We start from the raw sequence: 19870 nt of genomic DNA, 5'->3' as shown, positions 1-19870 counted from the left end.
CGGTACATTTTCACTTACCCTGTCATTTTTCTGACTAGGATGGCACTGATAATCAAAAGAGAATTTTAAAATGCTGTAAATATAATGAAACACTTAAAATAACTACTAATCTTAATTGTGAGGAATGAAACATTTTATTTTAAATAATGAAAACATAATATTATTACCAATCGGAAAATTAGACATTAAACTATTCCGGTTTTGTTACTGTTCATTTGTTTGACACAATTTTCGATTTCGAATTCAGAATGAGATTTGAAGATTTATGGCTGATCAATTATTTATTAATGAACTAACATAGCTGATGATTTAAAAGCAAAGCTATCTGAATTTGAACTCATAATATTTTATGATTCTTGAAAATGCAGATAATTAATATTTTTATAAGATTATTATGATGTAAAAGAACTTCATAAGTTAAGGTTAAAATTCACCTGTTTCAAGATTGCTTATTCTTTCACAATGTTCTTTTTTTGAGATGTGGTAATGAGCAATATTTATAATTTGAATTCTTTTTTATTTTCTTCTCTTTTTAAGACTGCAACAGGCCATGAAACCCAATGATAGTGTAGTATGTAGTAGTGAAACAATATTATTATAATAATAGTAGTATGTAACAGTGACACAATCAAAGAAACACCCAGGCTATGAGAAAAGAACATAATATAATATTATCTACTGTGAACACACTGTCAATCGGATGAGAAGCCATTGCCTTACACATTGGACTACAAGGGCAATGGAAAGAAAGGTCATCTTCACTAATAACTTCTTCAACACGAAAATAAACAGACATGTTATAAACTAGAAAGTGCAGAAAATCGAGGCAATTCAGGCACATTATAAGAAACTCTAAATGTCAAAATGTTAAACTAATAATTTATTATTGTAGTAATACCCCATTTACATGTGCATGGATTTACTGTGCACAGTAAGAAAATGTATGGGGTACATGTATCTATTATCCTACAGTTAGAAAGATTGCGTGCGTGGATCAAACAAGTTTGGAAGCTTTTGAATTGTGCTGATTTTTTATTCACAAGTAAGATGTGCGCCTGCGCTGTAGAACAATAATGGCGAACCTGTCGGTAAAAAAACGAACTGCTCATTTTGAAGTTAACCGATTTTCAATACGTCCTGTCAAATAGTAGTATAAAATTAATGACAACATCGCGTCTTGCTTACCCTTTAAGAATGAGATTGGAGAGACAGTCAGCACTTTTACATGGAAACCGTTATTGTCACAATAGTTTAAAACAAGCACTATTGCGGACAGTAATTCCATGCATGTGTACAGGCGCTATAAGACTAGAATTGATATTTTTAACGCTGAAGAGTTAGACATATAACCAGAGAGAGTCTTGTGATCTGTAATCAGTGTCGAAGGATGGAGGTAGGTTGTGGAGATCTGACATTAATAGTGGACACTAAACTTTGTCAGTCATGCCTATTTATTTTCATCAAACTAAGAATACAGATTGCAGATAGTGTTAATTAGTTTTTGAAATGTGTGTCATATCTTCACAGGCTACCTCAACCCTTCACCACTGTCTATTTTTATTACTAGATAGCAATAGCAAAGTTTATTTTGTACGTTCGCACATTGAAAAATGGCTGCTATTAAATTAAATCTTGTTTATAAATGATATCTTATGAAGCCATTTGATGTTTTGTTATTTTTTTTTAATATTATTTTGGATCCAAGTGATTAAAAGTGATGGACTTGGATGTATAAAATTTAAATACAGTTTGAACGATGAACCTTTCCGAATATGTTCACTCAATAGAAGAGGACGGCCCAGTGATGTGTCGTCAATTTCATTCCCACAAGCTTATTCAGGACCGCTGTGTATTGACAAAAAAAAATACAACGATCTGATATCTTTGCTACAATTTTTAGACCCAGTCTACCATAATTTTTACATAAGTTTGACTAACAATTCCATCTCCGTTCCTGATGAAGATACTGATAGTGATGATAGTTATGAGGAATAGTATTTTTAGTGCTCTTAGTTATGTGTGTAGCGGTTATGTTGGTGCATGTTCTTCCTGACATCTACATATATAAAACAAAGTCGGGTTAGTTACACCATTTATAACTCAAGAACGGCTGGACCGATTTTTATGATCTTTGATTTGTTGGATTTGTCTCCACCCCGAATAGCAGAATAACTATTAAAACATCGGATAAATCACGGATTATGAAGAAAATTCATTTTCTCATACATTTTGTATGGAACGGCTTTTGACTGATATCGATGCATTTGAACGATGGATCTCGCGCAATCGAAAATAAAAGAAAATCACAAAAAAATTAAATACATATACAACGCCATCTCTGATACATGACAGAAACAATAAACAATAAACCAGAAAATAAACAAGAAACAAACAAACAAAAGAAAGAATGATAGTCGAAATGTCTAACTGTCAATGGTGTAGTGTGCCCAACATTTCGTGCTTCATGTCAACAGTTCAATTTGCTTGAAAACGATACTCATTGGGATATGACAATCGCTGAAGCAATTGTTTCTGCATCGCCAAATTAGCACATTATTTGCTATCATTATTTCGACATGCTTCCCATCGAATCCACCTGAACTGTAGAACAAGTACAAGGATGACATGTCAGAAGACATTTTACATCGAATTCGTGTCAGTTCAGGAAATCCTGATCTCAAGGTGAATGAGGAGATATTATATAACCAGGCTTTGCTTTTGATCGAATACATGTGTCACCTCATGTGCAGCAGTTTGTTAGTCAAGTTAGGAAAGCCAACGCCATATCGTGGAATGAACGACGCTTTCAATCGAGAATAGGTACGTGAACGTGGATATGATCGAGATGCATTGAACCAATCAGTTCGAATGAATGTACCACTGTTGAACCCCCAACAGAAAAAAGCGTACGATATGTTAATGGAGGCAATTGATGATGGAAATGGTGGCTTATTTTCCCTTGACGCGTCCGGTAGAACTGGGAAGACATTCCTCATGTCATTGATTTTGGCTACTGTTCGTAGCGTTCGTGCGAGATCCAAAAATGCTGTAGCAGTTGCTGCTTCTGGGATAGCGGCCACGTTACTAGAAAGATGCCGAACGCCTCATTCAATGTTGAAATTGCCCTTAAACCTGCAAACGACTGAAAAACCGACATGCAACATTGCGAAACACTCAGCAAAGGCCAAAGTTTTGTTAGCAAGTAAAATCATCACCTGGGATGAATGCACAATGGCGCACAAACGCGCATTGACAGCACTCAATCAAACTATGAAAGATCTGCGCAATGACTCAAGAAGTTTTGGAGGCGCAATGATTCTACTATCTGGAAATTTCCGCCAAACACTACCAGTCATTCCAAGATCGACCGCTGCCGATGAAATAAATGCTTGCCTCAAATCATCGACTCTGTGGCGCTATGTGAAGAAACTTTAGCTGACTACAAACATGCGAGTTGCATTGCTAAACGATCCATCTGCCGAAGATTTCTCCAAGTAATTGCTGACTATCGGTAAAGGCCGTGTTCCTGTCGATGAATCGAACGGATTGATTTCGTTTCCGCTGAATTTTTGCAATTTCGTCTCAACTAAGGACGACATCATCAACAAAGTGTTACCGAACATCACTTCTAATCACAAAAATCACAATTGGTTGAGTGAACGAGCATTCTTGCGGCAAAGAACAAAGATGTGGATCACTTAAACTTCACAATTCAAAATCAAATCGTTGGTCTACTGCATTCCTTCAAATCTATCGACTATGTAACAAACGAAGACGACGCAACCAACTATCCAACTGAATTTTTAAACTCATTGGATCTGCCTGGCTTGCCACCGCACAATTTACAACTGAAGGTTGGCTCGGTAGTCATCATGCTTTGAAATCTCAACCAACCAAAACTATGTAACGGAACGCGTTTGATGGTGAGACAACTCACGGGCAATGTGATTCACGCGGCGATAATCAAAGGAATGAACAAAGGTGAGGAAGTTCTCATTCCGAGAATTTTGATGATCCCAACCGATATGCTATTCAATTTTAAACGAATTCAATTTCCAATTCGTCTTGCATTCGGCATGTCGATCAACAAATTACAAGGCCAATCCTTGTGTGTTTGTGACCTGAATCTATAAAATGAATGTTTCTCTCACGATCAATTGTACGTAGCATGTTCATGTGTCGGCAAACCATCTGCTTTGTTCGTTTTCACACCTGACAACAAAACAAAAAATGTCGTATATCACAAGGTGCTTTAATGAAGGGAATCGACCCGAGTGCAACCCATCCAGCAAATAGTTTAACAGAAAGTAGTGCAACAATGCTACGCGAATCATTTCGATTCGCTTCAATAAAGCAAATGCCTTGCTGCCACGTGAATTACATTTTATTTTTCTTTTGACCATGTCCGATCCTAATAGGATCATATGGGCCTCCACAGAGTGGAGGTTTGTATTAACAGATTTTATTTTTACGAGAAATGGATGTCAGCCACTTGCTCAACGTATTAGAACCATACTCTGACTCATGCACAAATTTAAAAACAATATGTGAACTTGCCAGACCCAGGATTCGAACCTGGGACCCTCGACACTATAGACCGGCGCTTAATCCACGAGGTCATCGTGGGTGTACAGTGTGTACAGTTCAATGTAATTAAAATACTTTTCATTTTGATTTGATTTTTGCACATTTATTGAACTTATTCATTTTGAGTATTCATTTTAACTTAATAAAAAACTGAATTTAATTCAGCTAATAAGTTAACACAAGATTATTGATTCTGAGGCGGTACGAAGTTTGCCGGGTCAGCTAGTTATATTATAAATCTGCTTTTATTAATCTATATACTATTCAGACATACTTTTTTTGTGTTTTGTGTTTAATGTTCAAGTCTATAATGTATTCATTTTAATAAAGTGTAATAAAAAGTTTGACTCAATTGTGGTCAAACCCTGGTAAGTGCATACTTTCAAAGATAGGTTTTACAATTATTATTCGATCAACTCCTGATAAGTGACATTATTTCCCCAATAAGTGAAATAATTAAAAATCTAATTCATGTTATATTCTTCTCTATTTATTTATTTCAAAATGTATTTTGAATGTTAGACTAAAAATCAAACCGGGATTTATGGGAGCAATTCAAATTTTAAAATTGCTCTCCTGAAAATTAAATATATTGCAGTTATCAGGTTATGCCCAAATACCACCGATATAATTAAGACATACCTACTTAATAATATGATGTAACGATAAAATTGTTTATTTATATATTCTTTAAAATAAGATGCATATTTGGTTGCCTACAATTTTTATTATATAAAATAATTATCACTGTCTGTCCTTTCACAGGCGACTGTAGCTACCTATATATTATATAATAATGTGAATGCTTTGGTTCCGCAACAAGTAGATCTTGTTTTGTTTTCAAAATGTGTCAAAATTAATAAAATAAAACCATCCATTCACAAAAAATTCATGTTTCTAGTTTTATTCTGGGAATATCTGTAGGTACCTAAATTTAATAATAAATAAATTTGGAGTTCGTTCGGGTGTAGAACAAATTATTTAGGTGAATGGGATATTACTACCTTTTCTTTGTCAGGACCTCATGACTGAGGATCGTGACCTGTGTGATTTGGTTGTCGAACATCCTTCTCAATGGGTTGGTCCCACTTCTCTCGGTAGTCTACATCTATGTCAGTGGAAGACCTGTGGCACTCATGAATTGGGGCATCCAATGTTTGCTTTCATATTGTGACGCGACATGCTTAAAAAACAAGATAGTACAGAGTATATAAGGTATATAAGATAAGTAGTAAGTATAATATAAGGGGCAATAAATTCATTTAGGTAAACAGATTTATTAATATTCATCTTATTTTGCCATAGTGCGGTGTTGGATGTTTTTAAACAATTATTGTGAGTTAGGTTTCTTGGCAATACTGTTCATAGATGACACTAGTTTCTGATATAATATAATAATATGTACATGTGCGAGTAATAGGATGCTTATTACACTTATTATGACAGTTATATGAATTAATGTAGTCATTATACCTAGTACTATTCGGCACTGCTGACAATTTGTATTTTTTTTTGCAAACATGTTCTCAGACGCATGTCACCGTGAAGATAATGGTAATATATACAGGTTTTATGTCAAACAAGCCATTTACTCAGTGGCGGGCTTAGCGAAGTGGATGCCTGATGCACTGACTGATTTTAATACTCCTCCTCGATAAAAAATAGAATAAACACCACTAATCACAATATCCACATATTATGGCGTCATACGATTTTGGCTATTTTTTAACCCCCCCCCCCATCATCCTTTTTCGTCACATAACCTTTTACCACCTCGTCTATATTCCGTCACATTTTTCACACCTCCCCCTAAACGTTAAAAAACAGGAAAAATGTTTTTTTACTAGGTACCTATCCTTATCTCCAATATTGTATTTTCACATCCTTTTATATTTTTTGTTTACTTAGTGACCTCACATTTTCTCTGATCCCCCTCCCCCTTTCGTCACAAATCATCACATTATATCAGAGCTAGAGCTTGACTTTAAGCCCACCGCCATTAGCAGTTGGGTTGAGCCACTAGTGGTGGCCTCATATGACTGAGTCGAGCTACCGGTGGCGGCCACTACCTGAGTTCATTCGTCTCGCAGATAGACTGAGAGTCACAGGCGTGTATGCCTAGTGTGCGCAAACGCTCGTCCACTAGTGTTGACCACTAGCAGCGAGCACGACGTGTCCACTCAAGCATCTGGTGTGCGGAGCGTTCATTGAAACCCATTGAAAAATTATGCCGTAACTCAACGCGTACACTAGTGATTGAGCTGTGGTCGCGTTCGGTGGCTATGTGTGCGGACGCTCTTAATCAAAATTAATTATTTTTGAGGATGACAGTGACACATATTATAATTAATAATGTTAGTGGTTTTCGATTTTGTGTAGAGTAGGTATTGATTAAGTGGTCATGTTACAGGGCCGTTTGATGTTATGCCTAGGCGGCTCTCGTGGTGCAGTGCGTAAGGCGCTGGCCTTCCATCCGGGAGCTCTGGGTTCGATTCCCAGTGATGACGCAATATGTTATTTATGTGATTTTCTCAACACCTGGGTGTTTATGATTATTTAAAATTACTAACAACCACCTTGTACGAAAAAGTAAGGACATGATTATTTAGTAATATACTTATTGTAATATATAAAAAATAAATATATATTATATAAATAAAGTATTTATCTTCTGTCTACTCAATTTGTGAGAAAAACGGATCTTTTGAATATTTTCGTATAATTTAGTAATTGATTTACTGATTCGAACTGTTTCGAGGCCCCCTTTTATTTTTTCTGATGAATCGATTGCATTATCTGCCTCAAATAAAATCACCCCTTCAATTTCTATTTTGTAGTATCCATTCACATACCTACCTAAGTTTGTTCCATAATTTTATCCAACGAAATTAGTCATGGCTTTTTGTTCATGTATTTATGATTTTTATTTTTGCAACAGGTATTCCTGTAATTGAATTTTTAGGGGAGTGATACAGGCGGCTAATGAAATTGATTGTCTGTAACACGCTTTGAAATTTTCTGCTTTCGTTGCCCTTAATTACCTACGTATATGTAGGTTCCACATAGACGGAAGGATTCGTACCCAGTGGCGTAATCAAGATTTTTTAGAGGATGGTGTCTACTATAATTTAAAATCTTTATTTACAACAAAAATAATTAAGAATGTATATAGGTACAAAATAATATCATCATTCAGTGCTAAATAAAATAGTACTTATCTATCCGTACGCTGGTTTAAAAAAAAGTCGACACATTTCTATAAAAGCATATTTGTACCTACCGTAAATTCTGTTATACTACACCAATGGTCATAATATGGTCTATAATCTGGAATGTATATTGGCCACCTCCACGTCTGCCTTTCTTAGATAGCGTTTCTATTCACGCAGTCAAGTCATTTGAAGTTCGGTTTTCCATTTTGTTTACCTATTTCCTCCGGTTTTTTTTCTGCAATGTTTTCAGCGGCTGCGTTTCATTCATCCTTGCGATGTGATCTGCCCCGTACCCGTAGCAAGCGTCTTACCATCTTCTTCTTATTGTGCCATCCCCTAGCGGAGGTCGGCCATCATCAAGGCGATCTAATATTTGTCGTCTGCTACCCGGAACAGTTCGGTGGAGCTGCACTCGTACCAATCACGGAGGTTCTTAAGCCACGAAGTGCGGCGCCGTCCTCTGCTACGCTTCCCATTGATCTTTCCTTGAATGACATGTTGGGGAATGCTGTATTTTTGTCCTCTCATAATGTGGCCGAGGTACTGTAGTTTCCTGGTTTTTATACTACGTAGAACTTCTCGGTCCTTCCCTATTCGATTGAGAACTTCAACATTTGTCACCCGGTCAGTCCAAGGAATTTTGAGGATGCGTCTATACAGCCACATCTCGAAAGCTTCAAGTCTCCGTGACATCTCTTGGTTTAGCGTCCATAATTCCATACCATAGAAAAGAATTGATAGAACATAACAACGTACCATACGCAGTCTCAGACCTACGTTAAGATCTCGATTGCTAAGGAGGCGTCTCATTTTGAGAAAGGCGCTCCTTGCGATCTCAATTCTAGTTTTTATTTCCTGACACTGGGCCCATTTCTCATTGACCGTTGTACCTAAATCTATAATCTATAGTCTTACCTTATTAAGCGCCATTCTTTGCTTCACTAACATAGTAATAAAGCTTTGTGGTAAGAATACGAATAACGTCTTGCCGGATGCACACAGTTGTGTTTAGATTCTCAAGGAATCGTTATGGCTGATTACTCTTGAATTGACAAGACAAGGTCATATAAAGTGTACTCAGATCATTGATAAACGAGTTGATGGAAAAACGGTCAAGATTTGCACACAAAAAGTTATCTTCCACCAGGACGACGTGCCGTCTCACATAGTATCAACCACTGCAACGGGAGAATAACATGAATTGGGTTTGTTTTCTCATCCATCATATTTCCCGGATTTGGCTCCGTGTGACTTCTTCCGTTTGACAATGTTACCGCCTAAACCATGGCATCATCAGAGGATCCAAGGCCTCATGGCCCTCTAGAAGAGGGTCATTCGGTTTTCAAACTTTCGAGCGTGACGTCGGCGGCGGAGCCGCGCTCGCCGACGTCACCGCCATTTTAAATTTATTTATTTTTATAAATATTTTCTACGCTGTAAATTTATAGTAAATGTATTCCGACAAATAAACGCCCTATTTTCGCCTGTAATTCCGCGTTGTCAATCAATAAGCATGTCCCCGAAAGAAGAAGCCAGCAGACGATCACCGTGACCTTACATCATCAGGGGGGGGGGGGGGTCCAGCGCATCATCCTATACCCCCCCTTTTCGGAGGTGACAACAACTTTAAAAAAAATCGCTTGTCGGAAAGAACCGAGTTCGAGAGTTCGACATAAACAAAATTTCTGGCTATAAGAAATAAATAAAAAACCGTGTAGACCAGTCGTTTCCAAACTTTATGTTACTACGCCTCCCTTTTAGAAAAATCTAATTTTGGCGCCTCCCCCCATTATTTCATTAAATAATACCTTTTTAAAAATAGCCAAAAATGTACTAATACAAAAACGAAAAAAACTTAATTATAAAAATAAACAAGATTTTACTACATACTTTTATTATATTCATTTTTAAATTAATTTGTTTGTCATGCGATGGATGTGCTTGTTTATTATCACAAAGTGCTCTTTTTCTACTAAACGGGATCGATGTTTGTATTTCATTGCAACTAATGCAGAAAATCCCGTTTCGCAATAGTTGCAGTAGGTACCTACTTTAGTAACAACTTACATTGCTTTTCTTGACAAAGTATTATATTATTCTTCACTTCAATGCAACCAAAATTGAACGAGGGTTTTTGTTTCAATGTATTGTCACATGATAATTCAATCATTTTTTTCCGTTTCAATAGTAGTTAATCCAAATTCATCATCGTTCATTGACAAATGGATTTTATCATAGGCCCCACTTCCTGAAGCAGGCTACCAGGGCAGGATCTTTGGTGGGCCCACCTACCTATCGTTGAGAGGCAGTGTGGTGCTCTAAAGCAGTGCTCCGCAACCTTTTCTCACTCACGGCACACTAAAGGTCTTCCCAGAATACCGCGGCACACCACACGTAAAACAATTTATACACCAAAACATGGAACCCACATACTCTAAAATAGCGTTTTTTAATGGTGACCGAGGGAAAATTAATGGTATTGATTGTATGCTTAGCATTTTTTTTTGTATTTATTAATATATCCACTCGAATTATGGTTAGTGTTGTCGGGTCAAGTACTGACATAATAATAATACATTGTATCCTGCAATCGCATGTTTTAAAATATTAATACCAGCGTAGTACAATAGCGCCGCAGGCGACTTTTTTTACAATTGGAGCAAATTTTAAATTTTTGTTTATCTCACTTATCTGTTGACCTGCCACGCCACCCCCCCCTGGGCCTGGGTCCCCAGGTTAGAGTCCTGTCAGCCCCCCCTTGTAGGGACCATGCACCAAAATTACATTTATGTATGTTTTTTTATTTGATGAATAATTAAATATACAAACAACATAGCACACGACGAAGAACTAAATATACATATTTCCATGTATTTGTATTATCAATATAAAAACTACTAGATATGTCGTAGAAAATGGGAGCTGAACTACGATAGCCTTGTCGGAAATCCGAGGACATTCTTTATTAACCAATGAAACATCGGCGAAGTTCAGTTTTAGCATCCCGTCGTTTCTCAATTCCCTTCGAATTTATAGCGAAAGTGCTTCTACAGAATTTTTGGCATTGGTTGCAAAAGGGGTTCGAATCCAGTCGTATTAAAGTAAGTAATGATTAAATTTCTTTTGCAGAAAAGTTAAATGTTTTTGAGACGGATCCAAAATTAATTATTTGTTTTCAATGGTGGTCTGGTAGTTCCTTTGGTACATTTGCAGAGATCTTAACTCCTTATAATTTATCAGAGCACGTCAATATATTTTCATTCTCAAATATATTACAAGCCCTATACGCAAATTTGGCTATTAAGTAAGTAGGTACATATTGTATAGTATACAAAATTATTTGTGTTGTTTTTTGAAGCGATACACCGCGGCACACTTAGCGTCGTCTCGCGGCACACCTGTGTGCCACGGCACACCGGTTGCGGAGCACTGCTCTAAAGTACTGTTTAAGTAAATTATGCAATCATCAGAAAGGTATCACATCAAATTGCAACGCACAACCACATATTTAAAATGTTTAATAGGCCTAAAAGAAAGCAGCGCCGCAAGCGAATTTTTTTAAAACTATTAGAGTAAATTTGTGTTGTGTGTTATGCCCGGGCTCCGATGCTCTTTATAAACTAGGCATTTGCAAACTGCAAACCTGTGGCTACATTGGTGTTAAACTTTTCGCGCCTCCCTTTGCAACACTCCGCGCCTCCCAGTTTGGAAATCGCTGGTGTAGACCCAAAGGAGACTATGTTGGAAAATAAAATTGTTTTTATTCCAAAAATGTGTTTTGTTAAATAAGTATATTTTTTAATAAAATTTTCAAACAATCCTCGTATATCAAAATCATATTTCAGACCAAGGACATCTGTATGTGAACAATGTTTTCAACGAAACTACATGGTCATTAATTAATTTATTTATTTAAGAAAACAAAACATTGTGGAAATAACAAATAAAAATTCAGGACATTTACAACATGATATTTACATTGTAACAAATATTACTCTCACAAGAGAAAAGAAGAAAATAATAATATAAAAAACATAAACAATTTCATACTATAAAAAAAAGTTAAAAACAAAATGCATCGTAGGTACATCATTGAAAATGTCTTATGTCTTTATAGGGAGCGTATTTACTAGTCTTGCACCCCTCGCTAATGGTGCCTGATAAATAGGCTTGACTCGAGAAAATAGTTCTGATCCAGAATAGGTATCGTATCGGACGTAAATGTACATAATATAAATTCTCGAATAGAAAACGTTTGTAAACACCTCTAGTCTTTCGAACAATTTGCTTGTACCAACACAATGTCAATTTGTTCATAAACCGATGTGCGTGAGTCTGGATAAGGCAAAAGAAACAAAAAAAAAACCTTATGACTAACATAATAGCGTTGTATTGTGTATGTAAAACCAATACAAATAAAGATGTTTACACAACAATAAGAGTTTTAGATTTTTAAATCAAATTAAAAGGAAACAGGAACAGATGTTTTATCCCAAAAACGGATAGTTTTGAGACCGGCAACATTAAGGTCTATATTTCTTTAATTTTACAAGTTATAAACACCTTTATGGGTTTTAATCATTCTCAGATAACAAACAGACGTCTTGAATCTAACAACCAACGGTCCTAAAACTCGCACATATTGAGTAGATTACGAAAAATGCGTCCCGGTCAGTTATCTGACCGGTGTCCATTTAGCGACATGATAGCTGCCAGTTTTTCAACAACAGTGTTTTTAAGTTCTTGTTTTTCGAAAATTGTGACTTATTTGCTGAAAACAAAGTAAATAAATTTATAATACATATATAAATATATAGTTTTTTGTATTTCACCTATAAATTGTATGTGTAATAATAAAATAATATCAAATTATTGAGTGGCATGTCGAGAATCTAACCTCAAATTGTATAATTTGGACCCTTTTTGATTTACATAATATAGACACTAAAAATAATTTCTAAACCAAAATACATCTAATTTCATATAACAATATAGTGAACTTTCATAATTACTAGTTATTTTTTGTGGATAATTAGTCGCTATCGAGTTATTTGATGAGATGTGGCATTCTATGAAAAAATGATTTCCATAAACATTACCGGTAAAAATAATTGTTTTTGTTTTCATTCAAATTGTAATAATTTTATGAAATACATAACTCAGAATGAGATAACATAGTTAAAGAATGTTATATGTATAAGTAGAAGCCTATTTTGCAGAACATAATTTTTTTTTATTGTCTGAGGATGGAAAATGGGAGAAGCGGAGGTTTTAGTGTGAAAGACCTGGAAGACATGGGTGAAGACGCATTCCTGAGATTATTTGAAGGAATTACAGAATACCAAGTGTGTTGGATAATGAAAAAAAAACTTATTACACATCTTCACTTTAGAAAAAGTTGGCTGATCAGCTAATAGGATCTTTTACTTCACGAAAAGGGTTGGTCGACCTCCATTTCCTGACGATATCAATTCAAATCATTATCCTGAAAAATGTACACTTAGTAGATGTGGTTATTGTAGCACTACGCTGAAGTTGGTACAAAACTCAGTAACAAATTGCAAAGTATCCCTTTTTCTTACCGTGTTTTATGCCGTGCCAATTATCTGAACAAAAGAAAAAGCTAACAAAGACTTAGGCGTCAATTACATTGAGCTTCTTTACGAGCTGTTTGTTGGCGAATTTAAAATCAGGCGATTCAGCTACTGCGATTTGATGATTACACACAAAACTTTCCATTCGATGAGAAGCCACAAACCAGCGACTATTTTGACAGAACGTAGTTAGTTTTTTTACTGGGATGTTGCTACTGCGCTCTACTGCGCAGACGCTGTAGGCCCACACGCCGGCGTGTAGCGTGTAAAGTTGACCGGCTTTCAACTTTTCTCGGTAGAGTGTTTACAACCTGCTTGTTAGCTTGTTCGATGATTACTGGGCGACTTTACAGGCAGATTATAAATTCGCCAACGAACAGCTCGTAAAGAAGCTCAATGTAATTGACGCTTTAGAAATGTTTATTATTTTGAGAAACTTCTGTAAATTAATAAAGTGATTATTATTGTAACAGAAATAAATGAAATTATATTTTTTTCCTAAAAAACATGTCTTTTTATTATTAAAAAAAAATCCGAGAACCACTATTTTTTTACCTAAATGGACACCGCTCAGAAAACTGACCGCTGGGAAATCGATAATTACGAAAAAGCTAAAATTTTTCAAAAAAAATTAATATTTTTTCTGTTCATCAAAATGAATAAAGAATACATAAAAAAAATAATTAAGCACATATCTTTAAAAAACAGTTGTCCTATAAAGGGTTAAGCACTGAGAGTGAAAAAAAATATTCATACCGTCATAACAAAAAACGTAGTACCCAAAAACCCTTTTGGCAACGCCATTGCATCCTACAATAACAATAGACACACAAAATTAAAGGCTTTTATAATGAATGTCACTCCAGGGATTTTATATATGGAAAGTGGAATTACTAAATCAGATTTTGCTAATAATTGAAATACCTACCTAGGTAGGGTAGGTACCTAATTTATTGACAAATGATAATAATAAACATGGATATACAATTTTTCTACAGGTGAACTAAGTAGATGGACATTTTTAGCTATATTAATTAGTATGAGTATACAATGTTTTGTCGAAGTCTAGATTTAAAAAAATAATATTTATAATAATAATATATCATATTTTGGTTGGCCTCCATGCATGAAAATGAACTATTTGAAACATGTTAAAATACGAATAAAATTACAAGTTGAAGGTACTAATTTTAATTTTATGAAAAGTATAGAAAACCCAATTGTGATTTACCAATTAAGCTACGGGCATGCTAACTATTACGACATGAAATGCTTATCAAGTCCCGTCGGGCATCGTATTTCTTCAAGAAGGATTTTTTCTAGTAGATACGAGTATGATATTATTATAAGGGAATGAGACGACTGGCCTCCGGACAATTGGACGCCGCACTGTCGTAGACACGTGTAGACGAGGTATTTTAATCAGTTTCTATTTTCTTCTTAGTAGTTTCAATTCATTTTACTCTTAACATAATGTATTCTTTATCGCGGATTGATAATTACCATGCCTAAGGCTTTATATTAAATAAAAAAACTCCTTTTTCGATGGAACTTAAACATATGCACGATTAAATCATTGTTTACGTCTGCATATTCACATTCTTACCAACTATTAAATCATAATATAATCATTCAGTATAAATAATAATATTGAATATTTTTTTAAAGTACCTACCTATAAGTACCTAACGTCTATTTATTTTCCGGTGCCAAATCGTCCTAGACCCTATTATAATATATCCAGTGACGTCTCTAGGCCAAAATGCCGCCACATTTTTTTATATTGTACTTTATATCATCCTTTTATGACTCAAATATCTGAGAAAAGTGTCTATGGATACATTACTAACAATATTTATATACAACTAAATCTAATTTAAACGCCATCTCTGCTTCAATAGACAATATTGTGCGTCTACGGTTTCAGATAGGTACATTTAAAAATACACTTGACAACTTCCAAAACTGGCGAGTAACTGACAAACATATTTGGATAAATTTTAAATTATGTATACACGACGTGTCATTGCTGTTCACCAAGAACGTGATGTCCAAGGACAACGGAAGTAAACTAGATCATCGCGAACATCGCGAACCCGACAAAGAAATCCTGTTAAAACTTTTATAGTACCTACTTAATACATTTTGTTTCCAACCAGTAAGCTGAATTTTTTAATGGAAAGATATTCCCGATATAACCAAGTTTATGTAGCTATTTCTGTATATACCTAATGATTCTCTTCGATTTGCCGCTTTTTGGGTAACTGCCGCCCCCAAGCGATACTCAATCTGCCTACCCCCATGGGACGTCACAGAATATATCTGAGGTGTTTTCAAATGATGTACGTTCAATATAAAGAGTGTAACATTCTCAAATCATGTTTTTTCATTATTTATTAAATCATTATTTGTTGAATAATAGAAATAGTTTATTATTTACGATGTTATATTATTATCATTTAAAATGTATCTTTGCATCGAAACTTTTAACTTTCTGATTTCTTAGTCACCATAATATTGTAAAATAGGTTTTTTAAAATATGTGTTTTTTAAAGTGGTCTCGTATGAAGATAATACCTATATACATATAATTACGTAGTTTTACCAAGCAAAACAGAATAATGTTTATCACATAATTCAAAACATTATTCATTGGCTAGTTTACATTCAAGTTTTCTTTAGATAAATTGGGAATGTATATCATAATATATATGTACACCTATTATAATATCAAAAAAGTAAAACATAATGGTTACTTGTAAATTGTACGTATTATATTTCACCGTAGCACAGTTCACCGTGAGATTTCTTATCGGAAAGAGATAACCGTATAGTAGGTGTACCGTATAGCACAGAAATGAAAAAAAATACGTGTTGTTCGTGGAGCATTGCAGACAATAATGTACCTAACATAACCTAACAAATAATCCACTATATCGGATATTTTCAAAATTTGTTTGCCGCCGGCTTCCTGTAAACCTACAAGAACCATGTTTTATTTAGACATCAATGTCATCTCAGTACTATACGACCCAAAGAGGTTGGGCGGTCTTTGAGGCTATACCTCAGTTGAGGTATGGTCTAAAAAGATCGTGGCTAGGCGATGCACGGATTGTGCAAATGACGCGTGCCGAACGAAATATAATTTGTCATATAAATCCAACATGCGTACATTTAATGTTCTGTTTATTATTCTATTAGTAAGAATAATAATATATTTATTGACATGTTTTCTTTTCAAGTAAATGGGTAACGGTTTTTAGTCATCTTTACACGATTTAAGAATTAATACTTCCGTCGCCATCACGAAAAAAATTGACGTGTTCACTGCTAACTTTCGCTCTCCGAAGTCCAAAATTTCGTCGCACCTATAGTTGAAAATTATTTGCCGTTTCACTGAAGTAGGTGTGCTCTTAATATACGACCATATATTTCCGATACAACATTTTACAGTGAAATGTGATACGGCGAACTGCATACGTATACATTTCCGGACACGCGACATAATAATAATATTATGGGTTTGCTGCTGTTCAAACCCGAAACCCACATCGCTAGTGTAATATGCTACCACTATTTATACCATGGTGGGCGAATTGTAACATTATGCGAAAGAGCCGTTGGTTTAAAGACAAAACATTTTTTTCAAATTTAATGTTTTAATTAAAGGCACAAAAAGATGTCGTTTGGTGTGAGGCATATTAGGTAGGCGCTTACCTGAATATTGTAGTAGGTATAAGACACAGTCCTGCGTTCTGTGTAATTTTGTTCACAAAATGGAACGTTTAAAAACATTCAAAAATATCAAGTAGTCACCTATAATACGGAGACGTATGGTTTTATTCATACGGTGGATCCCAGTTTAAGTTCTCATTACGATTCTGTCACGACTGTACTCGGTCAAAACCAAATGTACGTATGCAGTTCGCCGTATTACACTTCACAGTGAGATGTTGTATCAGAAATATATGGTCGTATATTAAAGACCGTCCAACCTCTTCACTGATATAAAATTCATGTTTAAATAAAACACGGTTCTTATCGGTTTACAGGAAGCCAGCGGCAAACAAATTTTGAAAACAACCGATATCCTGGATTATTTGTTAGGTTATGTTAGGTTAAGTTAGGTTAGATAAGGTTAGGTTAGGTTAAAATTTGAACATTATTATGGGCAATGCTCCACCAACAAGATGTATTTTTTTCATCTTGGTGCTATAGAGATGACCGTATAGTAGGTATACCGTCATCTCTTTCCGATAAGAAAGCTCTTGGAGAACTGTGCTACGGTGAAATGTAGTACGTACAATTTACATGTAACCGTCTGACTCACGTGGTGGCCACGAAACATTCTGTGAAGGGAGAAAAAATACCTAGTTTAATTTATGAAATGGAACAGGATTACATTATTATTTATCTTTCATGATCCTAAAAGGTTGCGATCCGGAACTCGCGAGCCGGTACTCCGCACTTAGTGACGTACCTGTGTTTCAATGCCTGAGAGCCACTTTATTCACAAGTTCGCCTCTGTTTTAACTTACCTACATATCGTACTCAGATTACGCTAAATAAACCTACCTACTAAAATATGCAAATTAGCATTAGAGCGGTCGTAGTTCACAGTTCATCCCTGTAAGTTTGAGGAACTCTGCTTAAATTTTCATTTATAAATACATAAAGACGGAAGGATCTATTTTATTCACGTGTTTACTATTTCTTCCTCTTATTTATCTAATTTGTCTACTGCCTAAAGCTGAATGTTAACATTTATACATACATTTTAGAAGCTGCGATTTAATTTATTTAATACGTATTACGCGAATTGATAATATTAATTTTACTAATGGTTTTGTAAATGCGTTTAAAAATTAATAAATGTAAAAAATCTTAACACCACTTCACATGGACGTACTGAAATATTACTATATTCTAAAAAAATATAGCGAGAGGTTTAAAAGAATACTATTTTATGTAATAAAAATACTTAATGCAGTCATCAAATGTTTAAAATAAATATTATAATGGATAATAAGGCTTCAAAATTATATAAATAGATTATCTACAACGTTTAAGGAATGTCCAGGGTTATGCTCTGAAAATACCATAAAAGCTCCATTTTGATATAAAAATAAAGGATAATAAGGCTTCAAAATTATATAAATAGATTATCTACAACGTTTAAGGAATGTCCAGGGTTATGCTCTGAAAATACCATAAAAGCTCAATTTTGCTGAGCATGTGGGCCGTTAATGTATTTACATAATATGTAATTTTTGTTATCTTATCTTTCGCTTTTTCTACTAACTGTGATTGGTTTAACGACAATCGTTATTTACTTCTATGATGTGATAACGTCACTCATACAATATGCCCGCAGCGAAGGGTGGAGTTATTCTGTTAAGATCCGCCATAAAAAGTGCACATTAAACGTTGTTAGTCATACGTATTTGTTTATATTGAACTAAGACTACAATTTACATATTGATTAATTTTAAAAATCAAATAAACCTTGCCTAAACCAAACCATAATAGTTTTGGTATATTTTCGGAGATACGACAAAATTGTGCAGACTTTTTTATTCATACTTATTTGTTTTCGTTACATATATTCATATACATATATTACAACATTCGTTACATACATATTACACATAATGTTGGTTTATTTTTTTAAATTCATTAAGCCCTGCCTAAATCTATAATCTATTTAAAATATTGAAAGTTATGTATGATTTAATTGCATAATTTTAGATATTTTATAGATAGATGAGTATTATTATGGCCTTGTTTCCATAGGGTTCAATTAAATTTAAAAATTAACCAAACACCATCTGTATATAATTATAGTCTTTTTCAATGAAAACAAATACGTATGACTGACAAAGTTTAGTGTGTACTATTTATGGCGGATCTTAACTGCCTACCTCCACCCTTCGCTACTGCAATATGCACTACTTCTTTCCTATAATGATAACTAAATTATCAGATGTCCAGCCCACCCTTAACTTAAAAGTTTGCGATATAGGAGCTGACCTCAATTTACTAAATATTCATCTACAGCCAGCGCAGTATCTAATTGTCATCTCTCATTGCGCCCCGGACTGAGCACTCTCTCACCACGTCACACATTTGCACCGTTTAACTGTCGCACACTTAGACAATAGATACGTCGCACATTTCTATATAAGTACCAATTCTACATTATTTGTCCAGTAATAAAGTTGCGAATCACAATCCATACGAACAACAACTACCAGACCTTTCATCACCATACGGGAATCCCGAACAATGAATACACCAAAGATCTTCAAATTAATATACACACCATATTATACCTACTGCTGTGAATAAGATCATTTCCACGAAACTTACTAAAGAAAAAGTGATTGTTTTAATTACGTGGAGGTCTTTTTGTAGCATTGACATATTTGACGCACCCTTGTGAATATTTTGCCTATGCAATAATCCGCCATTACATTA

This window comes from Rhyacophila brunnea, unplaced genomic scaffold (assembly GCF_057557595.1).
Source record: "Rhyacophila brunnea isolate RB1 unplaced genomic scaffold, BYU_Rbru_1.0 scaffold_15, whole genome shotgun sequence".
Taxonomy (NCBI): Eukaryota; Metazoa; Arthropoda; class Insecta; order Trichoptera; family Rhyacophilidae; genus Rhyacophila; species Rhyacophila brunnea.
This window is presented reverse-complemented; position numbering follows the sequence as displayed.